General features: G+C 35.4%; 1 non-coding gene across 1 annotated transcript; it reads left to right on the forward strand.

The window, feature by feature from the left end:
* Nucleotides 1-1785: 1785 nt before the first annotated feature.
* LOC149562588 (small nucleolar RNA SNOR75) lies at nt 1786-1863 on the forward strand. The gene has a single exon (XR_016364309.1). It is a non-coding gene; the product is annotated as a small nucleolar RNA SNOR75 (small nucleolar RNA).
* The last annotated feature ends 3854 nt before the right edge of the window (nt 1864-5717 follow it).

The raw sequence follows: 5717 nt of genomic DNA on the forward strand, positions 1-5717 counted from the left end.
AATGTGAGACTACAATACTAATCATTGAAAGTATGACCCCAAAAATCCACATCAAGATGAATGTTTGGCTTTTCTTAGTCTCTTTGCAACCAAATCACCTCCCTTTCAACATTGCATACACCTTACCATTCCTCAAACCAACGCAAAACTTCTTGCATCTTTCAATAGAAGTAAGAATTTTATCCTTCAAAGCCACTTTTCTTTAACATTTGAGCTCATCTAAGTTAAATCAAAAGAGTTCATCTAGACTTATTGAAAGAAATATCATGAATAAAGCTCATATCCAACACTTCAACAATAGTCTACAAATTATCTTTCCAAACAATCTGCTTGAAAAAACAAATTTCAAGTAATGAAATGCACAATAACTGTGCTGATTTCTTATTTTATAAACATAGGCAACTCTCCCCCTTCAATATGATCGTTGACATGCATTTGTATTTGTTTTTAATTTGAAACATATGAAGTGGAGAATGTAACCCGTGCAATCATATTCAAATTGTTTTGGGATTCCTCTAATAATTGATGTTAGTAGATTTGGAAATGTTTCATTGTAATGAGAATGTGGAGAAGGTAACATACATGCAAAGTGATCATAATCAATGCAGATGTTGATGCCAGGTGCCAGGTGTTATCATTGTGTGATTTGTTTTAACTATCGTCGATTACCTTTGTTTGTTTCTCTATATCGTTTGTGTAAGAGGCATGGCTTGAACCAATAAAATATCAATTTATGTTTGGTAGTTCAACAATGAAAATGTTCAGAAGCCTATTTTTGAATTCAATGCAAATACCAATTATTTTATATATAAAATAAGTCTATTTTCAAATTGCATGCAGATGTCGAGTGCCATTTATACTTCTAAAATTATGTATCATTGTTAATTTTTCCAGTATCCTAATTCTCTAGCTTTCTGAATGACAGGTGTCAATTTTTTTGAAAATGTCAAAATGTTTACAACCATGATTGATGCCGTTGTGGAAAGCTTCTCAACTTAATGATAGGGTTAGAGTTAAAATCGTAGTTAAGATAAGAAGGTTACATCACAAGGTTAGTATTGTAGTTAGAGCTACAACTTTGATTAGGGATAGTGATAAGGTAAGATTGAGGTTACATTTATGGTTATTTAGTTAAACGTCTTTATTATAGTTGGGTTTAGAATAATGGTGTAGATTTATGTCATGATTAGGACTAGGTTATGTTTACAATTTGGATTATGATATTGTAATATAAGAATGCACCTACCTTATTTTCCTAATTGACATTCAATATCTCTTCCATGTACCTATTACACCTGACTTTAAAATGCTATTGCTAGAAAATAGATCCATTCCTTTCTCATAAAGAATAATAAAAATAGATCCAATCCTTTTCTCATATACAATAATAAAATAAAGAATATTTGAATACAGCCATACGTCCATCAAATTTAGTAACCTGTGTTCCGCGGCGATGGTCGGCAGGGAAACCCTAATTACATGTTGACGAAAATATGAACAATCGGTGTTCCTCGTCGCGAAGGCCAGCGGGAAAACCCTTACGTCTGGAAACCCCAATTACATTTTGGCGAGAATTTAAACCCTAACACTGATATATTGTTTTCTTCTTCCTCTACTGTAAATTTATATCGAAGGGCATCCTCTGCGTTCGGGATGCAAAATAGGTCATAGCTCCTCCACCCCATCTGTTACTGATTAGTTCTTTAAGCATATAATGGTTAATATGTTTTAGTTTGAAAAGACGTAGTTTTTAAGTTGTCAAGAAAGCTCTTGTTTTTTGGTGGTTCTCGGTGATGTGAAATTGATGACGAGTCTGACTATTTCCATTCTTGTGATGTTAATTGAGGCATTTGTCTGAGAGAATCGCATTGTCTCTCTTATCATCTTTATTTGTAAGTCTATTTTCTGCCGTATGACGAAACAGATTGTTTTTCACGACGGTCATCGGAGGCATCTGTCGATGAAGATGACACAATTTTTTAAATTCTGACGGCTTCCGGTGATTTAAAGCTAATGCTTGAATTAAGTTCAGGGTTTTGAAACATATTCTAGTTTGAGTAAGGGTTAGGGTTTTGGAATTTGTTTCTTGATCTTGGTGATGAAAACTGTTTTGCGACGCCCAGTCGGAGGAGCTTTTTATTCACGGAGCTCCGTTGAAGTTACAAAACACGGTTTGTCTGAAAGATGAATTAGTTATTTGCTGCGCTGTTGGTGTTTTTGGGCACATGCTGTTAGATCTGAACTCTCATTTGATGTGAAGTTGTTTCAGTCACGACTTGACTTTGTAACAACGTTCCAACTTAAGTTATTCTGTGAATATCATTTCATTTTTTCGCTGCATGCTAGGATCTAAGGTAGATTATTGTTAAGTTGGATAAACGCGTTATTTGCTCTAGCTTCGCCCTAAATGTTTTTAACATTGTCAACTTCGTCAAGATCTGAAAGTACCTATCAAAATTTCTGACTCGAAAAAGTATAATTTCAGGAGTCTGGATATGTAGACGAGTTCACTGTTTTATTTGAAGGAACATGAAACATTGTAATTTTTAAACCTTCCTATTTTAAACAATCCTCTGTTATCTACCAGTGGGATAATTATATAATCTGAAGGCAATTTAAGGCACTAATCCTCGAGAGGAGGAAGGAGTGAATCTTGAAATGGTTTTTAATTGCTAAACAATGTATGATCGATTAAAGAGATTAAAATGCACAGCTAGAATACATTCTTTTTAATGTTGGTCGTGTTATTTATCTTGATTGAGAAGCTTGCTTTTTTAAAGTTTTAACTCAAATAGCTCATTCAGACTGTGTCCACTTTGACAATTTGTTTTCTCTTATTGTCTCTGCCTCACATCGAACACGATAAGCATCTGTTAGATTGTGCTAATAATAATTTAAGTCTTTCCTTCTATTGTAGAGAATTATGCATTTTCTGGTAGTTTCAATGCCCATCTAATTATTGTTATAAATCTTAATCAAGACAATAACTCATTGAAGCTGCTCACTAGCAAATTCTTTCTGAATTTGGAACGGATATATACTCGTTGTCGTGCACACTTCATGAATAAGTGAACCACCCTTATGCTGTGGGAAATGCAATTTGGTTATACCTTAATTTCCTTTGAGGACTGCCAATCTTTATACCTCCCATCTAAGAAGACGAGAATTGACCCTCAACGGCACAAATAAAATTTTATCCTTATTTTAATTATGACCCTAAATAATCTACTTGAAACAATAATACATATTCGAGATCTTTTCAGTCTTATCATTTTGTAAAGCTTTATGTCCCCTAGTTGTTCATTGGGACTGCCCACTGCCAATTGTTTTCATCATGGGTTAACATTGATATGGTACACTGATTTTAGACCAATTTATTTTGACCCCTTGACAATCTAAAAGTTTTGAAACACAAACTTCTTATCCGTTCATCAGTCTTCAGTAGTGTCCCGACGTTATGCAAATTAATGACCCATTTACCCTTTTGTACTTCCAAAAACTGATTTCTTTTCATCCAAGTATTCTTTCCATGACCCAAATTTTCGATGCAGCAATGTCTATCAATATTATCTTTTGTTGAGTGGACAGCAGAGAATGCTCTTGGCCGATGTTTGTGGTTCAGTTGTTGCATTGTCAAAGAGATGATTGAAATCACGAGTTAGAATGCAATACGAGGCATTGGGAATGTAGTAGGAGAGTGGTGTTGACAGGTTTATATGTCTGTTGTCTCGCTTTACAAGCCGGGGTTCTTTCTTTTACTTGAAGCTCCCCTGGGTTTACACGAAGGTCTCGTGCCCAGACAATGGTCTTCACAATCACTGGTTTGTGCCTATCCGCTTCCTGCTCTATATATGTCCAGCGGCCTGTTTGCCCTATCAAAATCAAAGAATTCATGGCGAATTGATGGATCTGGTCAAGAAATCAATGGATCGGACTGTCGGCTGCTGATATAGCAGTCTCAGTTGATAATGTGTGTCCCTGCTCTATATGCCCAGCGGCCTGTTTGCCGTATAAAAATCAAAGGATTCATGGCGAATTGATGGATCTAGTCAAGAAATCAATGGATCAGACTATCGGCAGTCTCAGTTGATAACGTGTTGAAGTTTTGGTATGCCCGAGCCGAATACTAAGCCCTTCTTCTGTCGGAGGGTGTGCGACTACTCGGCAACGTCTATACAGCCACGAAAATGCACTTCTATACGAAGGAGAGGACTTAGTCAATTTTTTAAAAAGTTAGAAAAAGCAATGTAAAAGAAGTGCATTTTCGTGGCTGTATAGCCACGGGCCGACTACTCACCGTCAGAGGTTTCCAAACACTACAACGACTTCCCAAAAGTGGCATCATTGTTCAACATCTATACCAACATGAGTTTGTGATTTGATTTCTTTTGTACAAGCTTACTGAATATTTGGCTTGAAGATAGAATACAGTATAATCAATTCACAATGATTATAGAATACGGTATAATCAATTCACAATGATTATTAAATCCATGCATTTTGAGTTCCGTATTTCATTTCAAATTGGATAATGGGTATATCAGTTGATGTTAACAGTACACCGAGTCTCTCTCTTTGCTGCAGTCTACTTGTTTTTGCTTGTATTGATGATTATGTATCCAAGTTAATTATCATATTTGCTCTCGTGCACCTTTGTGCACCTTTGAATCCATATTCTATGCTTTGGCTTTTGTGTGCATTGCTTGAAAGCTCATTGAGAGACTTTGTTTGTATTGATGTTAATCTGAGTTGTACATGTTCGAAGTGCCTTTGGATGAAGCCAGTTTCTTGTTTTGCCTCCCTGATAACGCTCGAATAAAAAACCTACGGAGTTCTGAATGTATGTGGGCAGGGAATTGGTCATTTTGTGCATAGTTAGGGATTAGTTCATGTGACTAGCAAATGATGGCCAGAGGCCATTATTTCAGATTCCAGAAAGTGGGAATCCCTAGTCCATGTTAGCATTCTATATGTTGTATCGAAATCGAATGAAGACTAAATTTTGGACTTCAATTTTCTTGTATAGACTAATTGTTTAATGTGGATGCTCTCACCAAGTCTAATAATAGAGTAATAATAAACTTCAGAGCAACACCAAATTACAGTCAAGGATCTGACAATCCATTAAATTGGGTTTATTAAAAATTGGAATAAGAATAAGCTATTCTTATTTCATCTTTTTTGAGGAATTCCGTTATGTTCATTTTGGGGTCAACATAGGATAGGCAAATTCTAATTTCAATTTTGTATTTTGCAAGCAAATGTCAAATTGGCGAATATGGTTATTTAGATTTTCCTTTTTCGCCCAATTAGGGGCCTTGTAATACAAGATTTGAAAAAGTGTGAGGATGTCTATGTAGGGGTTTGTCTTAGTTAGCTTTCTATCTTGGTGATTCCCACCTTGATGGATAGTTGTTAGCATATGTAGAGTGTGATTTGCTTGTGAATTAAAGTCAATTTGGAATGCAAATGAGCTAGAATGCAACATCGTGTGATATAATGAAATTATGAAACCCATAGTCCTCCCCTCGAGATGCTTGTGAATCTAAAGTATATATGGAATGCTAATGAGCTAGAATGCATAGATATAAGATTGTGATACAATGAAAACTGTAGTGCCATCGTTGTAGATCCTTGGAAACAAGGATAAACAAAGATGAACATTTTTTTAAAAAGATAAAAGTATAGGTACATGCAACTACAAACATAAGATCACA

This window comes from Cupressus sempervirens, chromosome 4 (assembly GCF_028749045.1).
Source record: "Cupressus sempervirens isolate cs-2001-9-10 chromosome 4, ASM2874904v1, whole genome shotgun sequence".
NCBI lineage: Eukaryota > Viridiplantae > Streptophyta > Pinopsida > Cupressales > Cupressaceae > Cupressus > Cupressus sempervirens.